We start from the raw sequence: 19,535 nt of genomic DNA, 5'->3' as shown, positions 1-19,535 counted from the left end.
AATAGACCAAAGCCCTTAAAGGACTATAGAGCTCTAACTATCCAAGGATTCCAATCTAGTGTCACAAGGCCCACAGTGGAAGCCAACAATTTTGAGCTTAAATTGATATGGCTCCAGATGATTCAACAAATTCAGTTTGGAGGTTCACCTATAGAAGATCCACACTACCGTCTTCAATACTTTCTTGCTCTATGATATGCATCTGCAAGTGCACAAATTCATATAAGTAATAAAGAGTGAGTAGGATATCATTTCCATGAGGATTGTTTTTAATTAACAAAATTTATATTTATTTTACTAATATCTAGATGATCAAATTGGATTAAATTTAAGAAATTAAAATTGAACTAAAGATGAAATTAACTAAAATTGGAAATTAACTAATAAAAGCAATGAAAATTTTGGTTGTAAATTCAAATAAAAGTGACTAATGATATTGATTTCACTTGACCCAATAATTAATCTAAATCAATTTTATCTAATAATTAATTTTAACTACTCTTGCAAGGGTAAATAATCAAAAGTATTTAATAATCCCTTCCTGGCATCATCAAACCTTCTAATTAATAAATTAACCTCTATTTCCTAATAGAGAGTTACTCAATTAATTAGAGCATTAAGAAAAAGACTATTTCAACAAAACTCTATAGACTCAATCTTAGTTTCCACTCTTAATTAAAATCTATGATAGTTGTTATCAAATCAAACTCATAATTATGTTTTCCAACCATGGACTATAAATCTAAAATCATTCAAGTATTTGGCCAAGATACTCAAAAGTATTAAATGCAAAATAACATCTATTAGCAAAGTACAGAAAATTATGTCAAAATCTAAAGATTAAATTAAGTCAAGCTATATCAAATCCCCACCTAAAATGTCCAGCCACTCATAATGTCAAAAACCACAATAAAACTCAAACAATCAATACTTAATATCATTCAACAAAAATGGTTTTCTTCTAAAGAAAAGAAATTAAAAGGGAAGAAAATAAAAACTCCCTAAGATGGAGATTGATGTCTTCCTTCTTCAAGCTTCCAAAATCCCCCTTCCAAATTCCTTGCCCTAGCAAAAATTAGCATTTTTTTTTTTTATTTGGGAGACTCTAATGTGTCTCTTTTGTTCCCCGGCTCAAATTTCTAGCAACCCATTCTTTTGAATCCTTCTCCCACTTTTGATGATGTGTCAAAAATCTATTGGGTGAAAAATATCCTAAAGACTATCTCATGGCTAGCCATGTGTGCAAGAGGCAATCTCATGGCCAGCCATATGCGTAAGAGGTAATCTCATGGCTGCCCATGCGCCCTATTATCATCCCACAAGAAGCCATGTTTGTTTCTTCAATCTCACAGGTAATCATAAGAATCTCATGGCTGCCCATGTGCCCTATTATCATCCCACAAGAAGCCATGTTTGTTTCTTCAATCTCACAGGTAATCATAAGAATCTCATGGCTAGCCATAAGATCTTCTCCCAAAATTAGACTTTTTCCAATTCTTCACTCTTCTTTATAATTTTCCCAAAAAATAACAAACATCAATTAAAATAGAAGAAATTAACTTTTAGCTAAATAAAACTATAAACTGTAATTAAAATTAATTAAAAGACTAAATGTTTACATGAATTAATATAATTAACTCTATAAAAATACTATATATCAAATACCCCCAAACTTGACTTTTTGCTTATCTCTAAGCAAAAGAACATATAAAGCACAAATGAGAGATTTGATAAAACCCATAAATTCAAAATATGGTTGCAAATTTGATAAATCAAGTCAGAAAAGAATAATTTCACCAAAAAACTATAATTTAATCATCTCAATCAAAAATTCGAAAATCATAGTGTAATCATTTCAACTTGTTCATACTCAAGTGGAATTCTATACAATTGATAATCATTTTGCTTCTTTTAAATTTCAATAAAGCAATTAAACTCTACCCTCCAACAAAACATATAATTTCATCAATCTATTTTCACTAATGAGATATTATTCCTAGGAGAATCAAAAGCACAAAAAAAAAAACAAAATAGAAATGAAAATCCACCAATCAACATGAATCAAAACATGCTAAAACCTTAATTTTCAATTTCCTCATTTTTTTTTATTTATTTACACTTACTTTTTTATGAACAGCATTTTGGCACTCTTCCTTATATCATCATTTGTCTTTTTACTCAAATATTGACATTGGTCATGAAGGCACCTGGTTACTCAGCAATCACAAATTCAAGGTGCTTTGCATACTCATGATCTAAGTTGTTGTTTGACTCAAAAATAAACATGAGGCTTATGAATATTCCTGGTTACTTGCAACTCGAACCAGCAGAGTAAGCTGTGCAATTTTATTTTGCAATTTTTTTTATCTACAACTATATAAATTAAAAGAAGGAATATTAACTAAGATCAAAGTATGCTCCACTCACAATAATTAATTAATTCTCACATTAAAAAAAATTAATTTACTTAATTCATCTCCTAAATACACTATCCACATTTAATTTCCATAGACAAAATAAAATAAACATGCAAGGTTGGAAAAAACAAATTTAATTGTTAATTGTATAGAATCCCATTTAAGCACATCACAAATCTAAAATAACTAAACTACAAATTCAACTCTTAAACTCAGATTGAAATAATTAAAAATAACAATGGCCAAAATTATTTTCTTTTGAATTTCTTAATCAAAATTGCAACCATATTTTACAAAAAAAAAAAATCTTATGTACAAAAATAAAACAAGATAATAAAAATAAAATAGAATAAGTACCCCTAAACTTATCAAAGACATTATCCTCAATGGCTAAACAAAGAAACCTATGCCATGGAAATGAGAGTGAAACACATAAACTAAAATGGAGTACAGTGAAAATGTGTACGAAGTAAGAAAGAAAAGTGTGTGTTGGTTTTGTGGAGAAAAGAAAGTGTTATGAATCAATAATGTGTAAGAGAAAATGTATAAAAAGACAAAATAGGATCACATGGCTGGAGGTGAAAGAAAGTTGACCAATGAAAACACATGAGAGAATAAAAAAAATTTCAAAAAAGAAAAATTTTAGAACCGCATGGCTAGGAATGAAGTGCTAAAATGCACCATTCTCATGGCCAACCATGGCTTTTGCTGCCCAAGAATATTCAACTGTGCATGAAAGGAACCACATGGGCAGCCATGGAGCAACACACAGCTAGCCATATGCCTAAAGGACAATCACACACCTAATTATGAAGTTTACTACCCAGTGAAAACCCTCCTATGCATAAGAAGACATACATGGCTGGCCATGCGACTTGGAGACAATCAAATGCCCAGCCATGTGCTTTGCTGCCCAATGATGCATAAATATGTGTGAAATGAAAAAATGCAAATCTCATGGCATGAAATGAAATGATACATGGCTAGGCATGCTGGTAAGGCTCAATCCCATGCCAAACCATGAAGTTGACTGCCCAATGAAAACAAAATGCAAATTTTTAACTCCAATTGCACAGAAAAGCTCATGCCTAACCATGTGATCTTTTGCAAACTCCCATTAAGCCATGACCTTTACTGTTTCTCTTGAAAAATTTTTCTTTACAATTTAAATTCAGCTTCTTTTAAACAATGAATTTCATGCCCTAATATGACTAACTCCCACCTAGCCATGAAGTTTACTTCTTCTAAAAAAAAAAATTCAACCATTTCAATGCAAAATATGGCTCTAATGCAATATGACACTAAAATTAAATCCTACACAAAAATTGCATCTTCTTCACATTTGTCTAACAAAATAACACTATTCAACTTTACAACCATCCATCAAGCACAAGATATGCATCTTCTAAAATCAAGCACATCACATTAGCAAGAAGGATTTAGCCATGCACACAGTAAATTTAATCAGGGCAACAAAAGATTAAAATCACTCCCCTTTAATGCATCCCTTTTTCTCTTGCTCCACCAAACTTAGTGTTCTATGTCTTTCTTTATTAATCTCAAGCATTTGTCTTTTCTTTTCCTTCTTATATACCTATAACCAAAGAAGAAAATATAAATCAAAATTTAGGGAAACACTTTAATTAAAATTAAACTAAAATTAAATGCAACCAAATATGAACAAGACTTTAAAAAAATGACAAAAAGAAAGGATATCAAAATCTTTTGCTTGGGTTGCCTCCCAAGAGTGCTTGTTTTAGGTCTTTAGCTTGACAATTTCTCCCTCCTCATGGATGTTTAAACACGGATTTGTCTCCCTTGTTAACAGGTGTTCCAATGAACTTATATTTCCATTTCTTTCATCAATAGTAAAAACACTTATTATTTTGTTCAACATTCCTATTCCACCTTGAGAAGATTTTAGTTCAAGTTTAGGAGAAAAAGATTTAAGTTTAACTTTTGGAACCTTAAATTGAGATGGAAGCTTTTTATATTCATCTTGCTTAAGCTCAATTTTATCTTGCACTTTTTCAACACTATTAGTCATTTCATTATGTTCAATTGAATGTGCAAAATCCTTTTCAACATTAATCTTATCAAAATCATTCAATTTAGGTTCATTAAACAAATTACTTAAATCTCATTAACAACTTCTATTCTAAAACATTCATCCTTTTCCATTGAAACTTTAGAAATACTAGAGACATTGAATTTTACCTCTTCATGCCCAACTCCAAAAGTCAATGTACCTTTATGAACATCAATTAGAGCCTTGCTATTTGCAAGGAATGGCTGCTCATGAATTAGAGGTGCCTCTTTATGCTCCACCATGTCTAATACAAAAAATCCATAGGTAAGATGAATTTGTCAATATTTATGAGGACATCCTCCATTACACACCTTGGTATCACCATAGAGCGATCTGCTAATTGTAAAGAAATAGAGTGGGTTTGACCTCTCCTACACCTTGTTATCACCATAGAGCGATCCGCTAATTATAAAGAAATAGAGTGCGTTTGACCTCTTCTAGTCCCAGTTTCCTGAAAACAGAATAAGGCATTAGATTAATTCTTGCATCAAGATCACACAATGCTTTATCAAATTCACAATTGCCTATTCTACAAGGGATAGTGAAACTCCCTAGATCATTAAGCTTTAAAGGCAATTTGTTTAGGATAATGACACTACATTCCTCATTAAGCATCAATTTCTCATAATCTTCTAACCTTCATTTCTTAGACAAAATCTCCTTGAGAAAATTGATATAATTGGGCATCTGTGTCATTGCTTCTGCAAAAGGTATGTTAATATGCAACTTTTTAAACACCTCTAAGAATTTCAAAAAAATTTTATCCTCCTAGTGCTGCATGAGTCTCTGTGGAAATGGTATGGGAGGTACATAAGGCTTTAATAGCTTTGAGACTTTCTCTTTCAACTTCCCATCTTCCTTATTCTTATCGTCAACATCTTCTTTTTAAGCTTCCTTTCCCTTCTCTTTCTATTATGGTTCCTTTAGTTGCTTCCCAATTCTCAAAATAATTGCATTTCATTGCACTTTAGGGTTAATCTCTTTGTTACTTGGCAAATTACCTAGATTTCTTCCAAATAGCATGCTAGCTATTTGCCCCATTTACACTTCTAAGTTCCAAATAATAGCTTACTAATTTTGTAAAGTCACATTCTAATTTTGGAAGTTCATCTTAGTATCATTCATGAAATTTTTAGTTGTCTTAGCCATATTTGCCACAATATCTTTTAAACCTTATTTCTTCTCTGGTTGTGAAAAACTAGGTGGTGCTCTACTTTAATAGTTAGACTGTTGCTATTATTACTATCCTCCCCATGAAAGATTTAGGTGATTCGTCCAAACAGGGCTGCAAGTGTCAAAATATGGATTGTTCTGCTATCTTCCAAGATTGCCTACATATTAAGCTTGCTCTTACATTAGTCGGAAAAATGACTCATTAATATAACAGTCCCTTGTTACATGTGGCCCAGCACAATTCTCACAAACAAGTGCTCTAATGCTAGTGGTAGATGCATTCACTGACATCTTGTCCAGTCTTTTAGAAATGGAATCCATTTTGGCATTCAGTCTAATAATGGAGTTAACCTCACGAACTCGAGTAGCTCTCCTTATTGTGTTCCTCTCATTAGGCCATTTATAGCAATTATCTACTAACTCTTCCAATAGCTTATATCCCTCATCAATTGACTTTTCCAAAAGTGATCCTACTTCCTCAAAGTCTACACTGCTTCTAATATAACCATTCAATCCATTGTAGAAACTATGAATTAATAACCACTTAGGTAATCCATGATGTGGACACCTTCTTACCAAATCCTTAAACCTTCCCAAGCTTTATGAAGTGTTTCCACATCCATCTGAGTAAACATCTGGATATCATTTCATAGCTTCATAGTCTTGTTTGAAGGAAAGAACTTTGCCATGAATTTTTTTGCCAAATCCTCCCATGTAGTGATAGACCCATCACGTAAAGAATTCAACCATACTCCTACTTTATCCCTTAAAAGAGAATGGGAAAAGTCTCAATCTAATGCATCATCCGATACTCTGTTAAACTTCAGTGTATCACATATCATGAGAAAACTCTCCAAATGGACATTAGGATCCTCGTTTGCAGTCCCTCTAAACTGACATGCAGTCAAAACCATTTGAATAAGAGTAGGCTTCAGCTCAAAATTTTTAGCTTGCACTGGAGGTCTTGTAATGCTCGATGTAGAATCAAACACCATTGATCTAATGTAATCCCATAAAACCCTCCTTTGTTGCCTTGAAACTTGTGGCTCTTTCTCTTCATCCACCACTTCTTCAATCACAACTCTAGGATTCATGTCCTCCATTTTAATATTAGCCTCTTTTTCAACCTTCTTCCTTTCTTTAACTTATCTTTTATTCTTTCTATAAGTTTTCTAAATTTCAGGATCAAATTGTAATGAGCTTGAGTTAACCAATCTTCTCATAAACCACCTAAAAAATAAACGAAGCAAAAACATAAAATTAAATTCAATAAAGTAAAAATGCCTAGATTACCAATAAATTAAACTATTTTGATATTAAAGTTGCTAATCTCTAGCAACGGTGCCAAAAACTTAATGCGTGTCCTCAAGTGCATGGATTCATATAAGTAATAAAGCATGAGTAAGATATCATTCCCATGAGGATTGTCTTTAATTACCAAAATTTATGTTAATTTTACTAATATCTAAATGATTGAATTGGATTAAATTTAAGAAATTAAAATTAAACTAAAGATGAAATTAACTAAAATTGGAAATTAGCTAATAAAAGCAATAAAATTTTGGGTTTAAATTCAAATAAAAGTGGCTAGGGATATTGATTTCACTTAACCCAATAATTAATCTTAATCAATTTTGTCTAATAATCAATTTTAACTACTCTTGCGAGGATAAATAAGGTGGCCATGAGAATCTCATGTAATCGTGAGAATCTCATGGCTGGCCATGAGATCTTCTGCCAAAATTAGACTTTCTCTAATTCTTCACTCTTCTTTATAATTTTTTCCTAAAAATAACAAACATTAATTAAAATGAAAGAAATTAAATTTTAGCTAAATAAAACTATAAAATATAATTAAAATTAATTAAAAGACTAAATATTTACATAAATTAATGCAATTAACTTTATATAAATATTACATATCACTCTATATGACACATTCAAGATGAATAGGGTCTTTGATAAAGCCATTAGACTCAGAGCATTCCTGTTTTCTCTTCGAGATATAGTAAGAAAGTGGCTACTTTCTCAACTAGCTAGAACATTCACCATCTAGGAGTATCTTTTATAAGCCTTCTTAGCAAGGTACTTCCTACCTGCAAATACTACAAAACTAAGGATAGAGCTGAATGCTTTCAAGCAAAGGGAAGGAGAATCACTTTATGATGCATGAGAAAGGTACAAGGACCTTCAAAGTGAATGCTCACACCATGGCATAGAGGACTGGTTCCTAGTTTAGAACTTCTACAATGGATTGCTACCATCCATAAGGAGTGCAATTGATTTGGTAGCAAGAGAAGATCTCATGGAGAAAACAACTAATGAAGCTCTTGAACTTCTAAAGAGGGTTGCATACCATAATTTTGAATGGTCAAACGATAGAGGAGACATGAAGAGAATAGCTAGAATCTTAGAATTGGATGCCCTAAGTATGATTAATGCTTAGTTTGACCAACTTACAAAGAAACTTGACAAGATGCAAGCTAATGCAATAGGGGGAGGTAATCAAAACTGCAACAACTATGGAAGAGGCCACGTGACTTCAGAATGCAACAACTACAGTAAGCCCTTTATAAAATAGTTGGAATATGTTAATAATGGAGGAAATTAACCAGAGGTAGCCCAACAATGCACAATTAAACACCTATAACCCTGGATGGAGGAACCACCCCAACTTTGCATGGTCAAACTTACAGAACCAATAGAATTAACCCATTAACAAGCAGTAATGATATAGACTATCACCACCAGATTTTTAGAATAGAAGAGCTCAGCCACCACCGCCTCCTCAACCTCAATAGCTTGAACTCAAGATGACTATGGAATTTGTGATAGAAAGCTTCTTAGCAATGCAACAACAATAGAATGAGATGATAAAGCAACTAGCTTCTAGAATGGACCAACTGGCAACTCACAATAAAATACTTGAGAATCAAATTGCCTAGTAAGCTAGTTCTTCAAGCAAAGCCATTGTTAAATTGCCTAGTCAACTAGAGGTGAACCCTAAAGAGCATTGTAAGGCAGTTACTTTGAGGAGGGGTAGAATTCTAGAAGAGCAACATATAGAAAATAAGCAAAAGTCAGTAAGGGAAACTTTTAGTGATTCTGATAACCAAGCATAGGGAGATGAATAAGTAGCTGACAAAGATACAGAAGAGGAAGAGAAAAAGAAAAAGGAGCTGCCCAAGCCATACCAGCCTCCACTACTCTTTCCTTAAAGATTTCAGAAGACTAAATTGGATAAGTAGTTTGGAAAGTTTTTAGAAGTATTACAGAAACTTTACATTAACATTCCTTTCACTGAAGCACTATCTCAATGCCATCCTATGTAAAGTTCTTAAAGGAGATCCTCTCAAATAAGAGAAAGTTGGAGAATTATGAGACAGTCGCTCTAATAGAGGAATATAGTACTATCTTGTAAAACAAACTAACTCCAAAACTCAAGGACCCTAGAAGCTTTTCAATACCTTGTTTTATTGGCAACATAAATATAGACAAGGTCCTTTGTGATTTAGGTGCAAGTGTTTGTCTAATGCCTCTGTCAATATGCTAAAAATTGAGTGTTGGAGAGCTCAAAAAAACTATAATCTCATTGCAACAGGCGCATAGGTTTATCAAGTACCCAATTAGCATCCTGGAAAACATCCCCATCAAGGTAGATAAGTTTTTATTCCAGTTGATTTTGTTATTTTAGAGACGGAAGAAGATGTTTATATTCCCATCATATTGGGAAGACCTTTTTTGGCAACTGCCAGAGCTATCATAGATGTTAAAAACAAGGGGATAACTCTCAAAGTAGGAGAAGAAGAAGTAGAGTTCAACATGTTTATAGCTATGAAACATAAGCCAGATGCAGACAAGTGCTTAAGGGTTAACATCATAGACAAGCTAGTAGAAAAGGAATTCAATAATAGATATCTTGAATATCCTCTTAAAGTATGCATTGTACACAACACCACCATAGATGATGATAATAAGGAAATTGCAGCCTATGCATAATCATTTAAAGCTAGCCCACCTCTACCCTTAGCTCAAGTACTTCAAGTGGAGGATTTAAAGGAAACACAACCCATGGCTGAACTAAAAGAAGCTAAAAAGAAAGTAGAACTAAAATCCCTTCCTTCTACTCTCAGGTACGCATTTTTGGACTCAAATTCTAATTATCTTGTTATAATAAGTGCTAGCCTAATTGAATTAGAAGAGGAAAAACTTCTAAAGGAATTAAGAACCCATAGTAAAACTATAGGGTATATCATAGAAAACCTTAAAGGAATTAGCCCTTCCATTTGTATACATAGAATACCTATGGAAAAGAATAGCAAACCCACCATGGAACATCAGGGGAGACTAAATCCTAATATGAAAGAGGTAGTAAAAAAAGAAATTTTGAAACTATTAGATACAGGCATAATATACCCAATTTCTAATAGTAAATGGGTTAGTCTAGTTTATCTAGTGCCTAAAAAAGGTGGAAACTCTATTGTTAAGAATGAAAATAATGAGTTGGTTCCCACTAAGACAGTCACTAGTTGGTGCATGTGCATTGATTATAGGAAATTGAATAGTGCTGCCCAGAAAGACCATTTTTGTCTTCCTTTTATCAATCAAATGCTTGAAGGGCTAGCAAAACATTCCAATTTTTGTTTCTTGGATGGGTATTTGGGATTTTTCCAACTCCTAATTCACCTAGAAGACCAAGAAAAGACTTTTGCCTACAGGAGAATGCCTTTCGATCTTTGCAATGCCCCAGCCACTTTTCAAAGATGTATGATGGCTATTTTTTTTTATTTCATTGAAAATATTATGGAGGTTTTTATGGATGATTTTTCTATTTATGGAACGAATTTTTATGAGTGTTTAACTAACCTATCTAAAGTGTTATAAAGATATGAGGAATCAAACCTAGTCCTCAACTAGGAAAGATGCCACTTATGGTAAGAGAAGGCATAGTACTTGATCACCTGGTATTAGAAAGAGGAATTGCAGTGGACAAGGCAAATATTAAGATAATGGAGAAGATGCCACCACCAATATCAGTCAAAGGAGTACGAAGCTATTTGGAACATGAAGGCTTCTATAGAAGATTCATGAAAGATTTCTTAAAAATAGCTAAGCCTTTAATAAATTTATTAAATCAAGATGTTTCTTTTGATTTTGATCATAGTTGCCTTAACTTTTTTTGCAGGATTAAAGAGGCCTTGATTTTTGCACCCATAATGCAACCACCAGATTGGGAGCTGCCATTTGAGGTGATGTGTGATGCAAGGAATTATGCAGTAGGAGCAGTGCTTAGACAAAGAAAAGACAAAAAAGTCTATGCTATCTACTATGCAAGTAAAACACTTGATGATGCACAAGTCAATTATGCAACCACAGAAAAAGAACTTCTAGTAGTAGTGTTTGCAATTAACAAATTCAGATCATGCCTAATTGGATCTAAAGTCATTGTATACAAAGACCATGCTGTTATCCAGTACCTCTTGAATAAAAAGGAAGTCAAACCAAGCTTGATCTAGTATATTCTTCTTTTATAAGAGTTTAACCTAGAAATTAAAGATAAGAAGGGGACCGAGAATATGGTAGCAAACCATCTCTCTAGGCTGAATTAGGAAGATAAGGGAAATCTAACCGAGAACTTGCCCATTGATAATTCTTTTCCAGATGGGCGCCTCTTATCCATCTCTCAACCCCCATGGTATGCTAATATAGTTAATTATCTTATGTGTAGAGTTACCGCCAAATATGTCATACCAACAGAAAAAGAAGTTCTTACATGACATAAGAGGCTACACTTAGAAGAAACCTCTGTCATACAAAAGGTGCTATGATGGACTTATCAGGAGATGCATATCATAGAAGGAAGTAGAAATTGTGCTATAGCATTACCATTCATCACCTTATGAAGGACACTTTAGCACCTCTAAAACAGTAGCAAAAATCATACAATCAATTTTTTATTAGCCCAACTTATTTAAAGATGTGAGAAATTTTATGCTAACATGTAATCAATGCCAAAGATTAAGGAATATTTCAAGAAAGAATGAGATGCCATTCCATGGAATACTTGAGGTTGAACTATTTGATGTTTGGGGTATAGTTTCATAGGTCCATTCCCATCCTTATTTGGTAACAAGTATATCCTTATTAGTGTGGATTATGTATCCAAGTAGGTAGAAGCAATAGCCTCACCAACAAATGATGCCAGGGTAGTCATCAAGTTCCTCAAAAAATACATCTTTACAAGATGTGGCATACCAAGGGTAGTCATTAGTGATGGGAAAAGTCACTTCTGCAATTCACTTTGAAGCCTTACTAAAAAAATAGAGTGACTCGCAAAGTGGCAACACCATACCACCCTCAAACAAGTGGACAAGTGGAAATCTCAAACAGGAAGTTGAAGAGGACACTTGAGAAGATAGTAAATCGTTTAAGGAAGGACTAGTCCTTAACATTAGATGATGCACTATGGGCCTACAATACTACCTTCAAAACACCTATTGGAACCACTCCCTTTCACTTGGTGTATGGAAAGTCATGCCACCTCCTCGTTGAACTTGAACATAAAGCCCATTGGGCAATCCAGCCCCTTAATTTTGACATAAAAACTGCCAGAGAAAATAGGCTTCTACAACTTAATGAATTGGAAGAAATTAAGCAATATGCCTATGAGAATGTAAGAATCTTCAAGGGAAGGATAAAAAGCTAACATGACAAGCACATCATAAGGAGAGAAATTGAAGAATAAGACCTTATCTTGCTTTTTAACTCCAAATTAATGTTATTCTCAGGAAAGCTAAGATCTAGATGGTCTGGCCCTTTCAAGGTTCTGCAAGTCTTCCCACATGGAGCAGTAGAAGTTTGGAGTGAAACATCTGGAGCCTTCAAAGACAATGGCTAAAAACTGAAGTGATATTTCTCTAGAGAACTAATTGAGAAAGAAGCAACACACTCCTTCAGTAACCCACCTATTTAACATTGAGCCAAGAAGTACAGTCAAGCTAAAGACTATAAACAAGCACTTCTTGGAGGTAACCCGAGACTTTTGAATTTTTCTTTAAGTTTATTTTGTTTTTGCTCTTTTTTATATTTTAGTTTTATAGGCATCCCAAACTCTAACCTTGGACATTATAGGTAAAACCAACGAATGAAGAGGAAGGAACGAATTGAGAAAAAAAAGTCAAAACGATTCAAGATAAGAGAATTTCAAAACTAGGGAAGTACATCTATTGCTAATCTCTGTTATGCATTTCATTCATACATTTAGAAACAAGTTAGCATGAAAATTGAAGAGAATAGGGAAAAATTATGCATCTAAAGTGGTAAATTTTCATGTTTGTAATGAATAAGTTGAGAAAATTTGCATGAAAACTTGAAAGAAATGAAAAACACTTAGAATCTTTAGGTCCAGAAATTTACATGTGGGACCCCATGCTTTGAAGCACGCCCTGTGTAACCCACTAAGCACAAAAGAAACATAAATTTAGCACTCTAAAATGTTAGACGGGGTGCCCCTTACATGAATGCATGCCCCATGTAACATGGGAATGGAATAAAATAGGAAAATAGGCCAAATAGAAACTTACACAGGGTGCACTGTGTATTGATACACAGGCCGTGTAAGTCAAGAGGCCAAAATAGAAAAAGAATGAGAGGTCCAATGAGTTACATGGGCCACCCTTGTGTACTGCTACATGGGCAGTGTAACTCACAAAATCACAAAAAAAGAGATCCAGAAAATTATATGGGGTGACACGTGTAGTGGAACACGGCCCGTTGTAATCCTTTGAAGACCGAATTTGAAAGAGCACTAAAAATCGTGCGAAATGATGAACCCATCCATTCATCTCCTATTTAAACCTTACCAAACATCATTCTATAATAGAAAAATCCTTTCCCTTTTCAAAAACCTCTCAAAAACTCTCTTCTTATCAAGATTTCTCTCGTTTAATCCCTAACCCATTCTTGATTCCTCAAAACCATAGGTCTAAAGAAAAGAGCCCTTAGACATGTTTGTTCCCCCCATGCAAGAAATGACTCACTATCACCACCCTGTGACTAAGAATGAGGCATGCATGCTAAGAAACCACACCACCACAATAAGTGCCTTAACCCCAATCCCAATCCCAACCCCAACCCTAACCCCAGCCATAGCCATAGCCATAGGTACCACAACTCTAATTCACTTTAGCCTGGCTCTTCAAGAACAATGCCCGCTACGATATCTGTGCCAGGTTGAACAATTATAAAATTATATCCACCAAATACTTGGACATAGAGTTACTAGAGCAACTTAGAATAAAGGAAGAAGTGAATTGCTATCTAGGCAATAATAGGTGGATAAGATTTGCCCAATTATAGTACCCAACATATAGAGATGTGATGCTGGAGTTCTTGGGTAGTTTCCAGGTAACCCTATGGGCTATAGATAGGGGAGACTGAGGTAGGATAGAATTTTGACTTTTGGGAGTGGATTGAGTAATGAACATGGATGAATTTAATGCCTTATTTGGATTTAACAGTGAGGGCTTACAAGAGATCACTCAAAATAGGATGGAATACGATAGTGTTGTATTTTGGAAGACCATTGCTCCTAACATGGAGGTGTACAAATCCAACCACTCTAAATCTTCAAAGCTAGCGAACCATGCATTGAGGTATGTTCATAGGCTAGCAACCTATACCATCATGGGTCGTGGTGATAGTCTAGGAGTGGTGAATGCCAATGGGCTATTTTTCCTTTGGTGCATGGTAAACGGAAGGCGATGCAGTACTGGGTGCTTCTTTTGCCAGCATCTTAGGAGGATTTCTCACTAGGCTACTGGACACATAGTGGTAGGAGGGCTCATTATAGCAATTGCTTTACACTTCGAATTTGTTCTAGTGCATGTGAGGATATGCCCCATTATAGGCACCACCTGCATAGACTAAGCTATATGAATATCAATGGGGCTATGCAAAAGGGTAGGGGATACATGAAACCTGATAGATGCACAAGGAAATGTTATCCCTAGGAGGCCCGCACCAGAGCAAGGAAAGCCATCTCATGCCCAGGAGTAGCCCTTGGAGTAGTAACAAGAAGAATTATACCCTTTGCTCCAAGGATCACTAGACAGAGTCTCTCTATACACACCACCACTAGCAGACACTGTCCTTGTCTATCTATAAAAGATGGAGACAATGATCAAAAACATGATGAGGACACTAGAGACTACACTATTCTATAGAATATGAGCTTCAAAAGACAGTATCCATGAGGCCTACAACAAGTTGGATATGATCCTGGAGCAACAGGATGAGGGGGAACCTTTTTCATCATCAGAGAACTTTTAGACTTAGGATAGTAAGCTAGGACATACTTTGAGACCATTGTACAGGCTTATGCCATAGTCTTAGTTACTACCTAATCCATTTGCTTTATTTTGTACAAACTTTGGTTTATTGTCCATATGTTTTGCCTTAATTCACATGTGCTTTGCTAATATCATGTGTTTATTGTCTTATTATATCTCTATATAGCTTACATATTATATTTAATGCCATTGAAGGCAATGCCAATTTTGAGTTTGGAGGTGCATTCATACATTGCATCTCATTTTAGTTATTTTGCATTTGTAGTTAATAATTGCATTTTTATACCTTTACCATACTTGTGTATCAAAATCCAGAAAATTTTTACAATTTTTGAACTTTTTCAAAAATTTTAATCTTAGAATTATAACTAAAAACCTCAATAAGCTAATGCTTGATCTCACTTGGTAAGTGGAATGGATGTAATTAGATGGGCAGAAAGGCTTCAATGTATTGTTTATGAAAAATTCATTTCCAAAGCGAAGTCAAACTGATTAAACCTATTCATTGTCATTAGTTTATCACGTTGGACTTGTGAAATTAGGAAAAAAATTTTGAAATATTAACAAGCTTAGATATGCCTCACTAACTCTAAAACATCTCTCTTGGACTTATTAAGGCGAAATCTTAGCATATGCTTGATAAAGAGATGATTAGGCATTTTTTGTTGATAAACTCATTATAGCCTTAGCCATCTTAAATCAAAATTCCACCCCTTACAGATAATTTGAGCCTACATTTATTCTCTTATATGATTTCTTTGATAACCCATAACATTGCCCTAGCCTTTAACTTAAACACTTATCCTAACCTTATAAGGAAGCCAAAGTGCATAGGTAAAGGGTACACTAGGTGTATATATATATATATATATATATATATATATATATATATATATATATATATATATATATAAAAAGAGAGAGACAGAGAGAAGAAAATGGAAAAGGATGTAAGGTTAAAAGAAGTGCAAGTATGTAATCAAAACCTTAAAGAATTACCCTTCCAACCCATCAAAAGAAATGAGTATGGAGGTAAACACTAAGGGGACACAAAAACCAAATAAAATTAAGTAAACAATCAATGAACTCCCAATTTGAGCATCAAGTAAAGCATACTTGGCACTAAAACCAACTCATCAAGAAGAATGCTCCTCTTTTCTATACAAAAATAGAATAAGAATTAATAAGCTTAATGTATTTTGAGCTTTTGCATGATAAGAATCCTCATACTTGTATTTCTTAAAACCTTTTCATTGGCAGCTAAGTCATTAACCTCTAGCCCCATTATAACCTTATTAAAGACCTTTTAATCTTTTGAAAGGTGTATGCTACATTAGTGGAGATAGGAGATTGAGGAATGCCTATGGGGTTAGAAATATATTACCTCACTTCATCACAATATTCCATAATAGAGGCAATTTGGATAAGTAAATGTTTCTCAAATCTATTCTAGTAAAATAGGTTATTTGTGTCTTATTAATGGCATTATAATTAGAATGATTAATTGGAACTCCATGAGAGGTATGGATTTCAAACAGGCAAACATTGAGGTCTCTATGTAACACCTCCATTTGTATAGCCTGGTATATTTCACTATTCTGGTGACCGGTGTCGGTCCGGACAATTAAGGGGATTAGAACCACATCTAAGACAACTAGATAACCTATAAACACAAATAATTACTAATTGCCAATTAGTTAAGTATAAATAAGAAAAAAAAAACATAAGAAGTTAAACGAGCCGAGAGTCACAACGATGGGTGACCTTCTCGGGAACGACTGCGAAGTCGATTTAAACTCAAATTTCGAATCGTAAAATGTGACGCCGTGGTCCTTAGGACCATTATGAACACAGTAGAAAAGAGAAAATCATGAAAAAGAACTGTTAAACCAGTCAAATAATTAGGTCAGGGAGCCGGAAGAAATTGCAAACTAGGATGAACCAGCGAGGGGCAATTTGGTCAATTGACCCCGAGAGCTAACTCCTGACCTAACTGTCAAATAAAATCAGAGAAAAGAAAATTTCGGAATCGAGAATTAAATTAAAGAACTAATAGAAAAAAAAAAGAAAATAGAAAAGTCAAGAGGTGATGACATTATGCATGACCTCATGCATGATGCCATAAAAAAAATTAATACTTAATATATTTACTTAATTAGATTTTTGGGTCTTCCATAAGGATAAAAACAAAACAAAACAAAAGAAAAAAAATTCAACTAAAAGTCATCTTGCTCCCAAACTTGCCGCCTCCCATCCCTCTCTCTCCCTCACCATAGTTAAACCTCCATTAAAGCTTTCTTCAAGCTTTGAAATCACCATTAAACCTCAAATCCTTCCATACTTGCTTCACAAAAACTTGATTTAGTCACTTGAGAAGAAGCTTGGTCATCAAAGAAAGAAGAAAAGAAGAGGGAAAATTGAGAATTCAAATTCAAGTGAGGTAACCACATCAATTTGAAAGTTTGAGATTTAATTGTTATGTTTTTAGCTTGAATTAGCTTGTATTATGCTTAAAATGAAAAGAAAAAAATTGTGAGGGACCATTACTGAATTTCAGCCAGCATGAAGGGTAGGGTGATTTGCACGATTTGAATGGGTATATAAACCTTAGTTAGTTGAATGACTAGGGTTAAAGTCATAGAATCAAGTAAATGCAATAAATAACATGAATTAGGGTTTTGGACATTAGGGTTTAGAGACCAAAAATGTGAAAAACTTGTAAATGGTGTCTTTGACCTATGTGAAGTGAGAAATGGTCATTTGTGACCTAATTAAGTGTGTTAGAAGTGTTGGAATTAAAGTCAAATTCGGAGGGAGAGTGGTCATGCTGCTTTAGCATGACCAAGTCAATTTTGAGGGACCAAAAATGAAATTTTATAAGTCCAATTGATATGAGACCAATTGGGAATGAAAATAGGCACTAAATGACACAATTTTCATTTAGGAAGCATGCCCAAAAAGTGACTAAAACCTAGTAAACAAATTGACCAAAGTTGGAAAATTGCAAGCTACCCTGCACAAACTGACCAAATGAACAATGTTTGTTCATTTGGTCATAACTGGAGTTAGGCAGGTTAAAATGACCTGAAATTTTACCAGTGGTTAGATGAGATATAGATCTAAAACTTTCATGAAAAATACAAACTCAAATTATGCCATTAACCCAATCACATTACTGAGCAAATTTGAATCACTGAATCTGCAGAACTGCAGATTTACCATATTAACAGTAAAATTTCAATGGCAATAACTCTCTCTAGAAAACTCAGATTTAGGTGATTCTTGAACCGATAGAAACCTAAGGCATAGTAGAACATTTCATATGAAGTAAATTAGATCAAATTATGGACTTAACTTGATCAAATTGCTGAACGAATTTGGATCAATAATCTGCTAGAACTAAAATCTGCAGCATGAACAGTAACCATAATTTGGATATAACTTGAGCTATAAAACTCCAATTGGAGTGATTCAAAAATAAGAATAAACTTAAGACAATAGGAACATTTTCTATGAAGGAAGTTTTGCCAAATTCCAACAGAAAAATGACCAATGAAACAGTGCAACTAAGGACACCAAAACTGAAAATTTGGCAATTTTGCCTAAAAGACTTAAGTTTTGAGAAAATGACCAAAACCAACAAGTTTGGTGACCAAAATGTGGTATGTGGGTGAAGTTGGAATTCCCATACCTATTAAACCTTAGAAAGTCAACAATTTGACTTGAATAGTATAGTGAATAGTAACCCGAAACACAAAAATTTCGAGAACGTCAAGTTTAGCACATTAGAGCTAGATAAAAATGAAGTTAAATTTATTTTTGGATTTATGCTAAGCTATGATAATGAAACACTGTGAAACTGTGTGTTTCAGCTGAAAAAGACTTGGAAGCTCTGAGAGACTGAGTCAAGACCTAGAGGCAACTCACGTCAGGTTTGTGCACAATAAACCTTATTTGAACCTTTTATCATTGAAAAATTAATTTAGTGTGATTTATGAAAATTTGAAGTTAATTATGAATTATGTTGCCATCTTGTGAATGAAATTATGACTTTGGAAATTTATTAGATTTCTCACGAATCATTTTAATAAAATGTTTGAAATTGATTTTTGATTCACACTTAGCATGACAGTATCTTATTATTCCTCCACCATTTATGGGGTGAGGTCGGTTATCTTTCCTCCCTCTCTGGTTTACCAGTTGAGGTTGTAGATCGGATGAGTACTCATTAGCTAGCTAGCCACCTCCCTCATTGATTTCGATTAGTGGGGTTGTAGATTGATTTGTCGTGGTGTACAATGCGGCATTGATCAGAAATTTTGTGTCATGGCTTAAGTTGTGTATGAATTGGCAACATTGTGTTCTTAAATTATTTGACTAAATTGTGTTATTATGAGCTTTGATAATTTGTGAAATGTGATTGAGAAATATTTAAATTGTGTTTTGGCAATGAATGATTTATGTATTGTATTTCAAATTTTTATTGTGCACCACTGAGTATTTTTA

The 19,535-nt window shown here is 33.9% G+C and overlaps 2 non-coding genes across 2 annotated transcripts; one reads left to right on the top strand and one right to left on the bottom strand.

Moving 5' to 3' along the window:
- The first annotated feature begins 6,229 nt into the window (after positions 1-6,229).
- LOC131178159 (small nucleolar RNA R71) lies at positions 6,230-6,335 on the top strand. Its single transcript, XR_009147288.1, has one exon. It is a non-coding gene; the product is annotated as a small nucleolar RNA R71 (small nucleolar RNA).
- Positions 6,336-7,789: 1,454 nt separating this feature from the next.
- On the bottom strand, positions 7,790-7,896 carry LOC131178190 (small nucleolar RNA R71). The gene has a single exon (XR_009147322.1). It is a non-coding gene; the product is annotated as a small nucleolar RNA R71 (small nucleolar RNA).
- Between the last annotated feature and the right edge of the window lie 11,639 nt (positions 7,897-19,535).

Source organism: Hevea brasiliensis, chromosome 2 (assembly GCF_030052815.1).
Source record: "Hevea brasiliensis isolate MT/VB/25A 57/8 chromosome 2, ASM3005281v1, whole genome shotgun sequence".
In the NCBI taxonomy this organism is placed as follows: domain Eukaryota; kingdom Viridiplantae; phylum Streptophyta; class Magnoliopsida; order Malpighiales; family Euphorbiaceae; genus Hevea; species Hevea brasiliensis.
The sequence above is the reverse complement of the archived record's forward strand: the minus strand, read 5'-3'. Positions and strand labels throughout refer to the sequence as shown.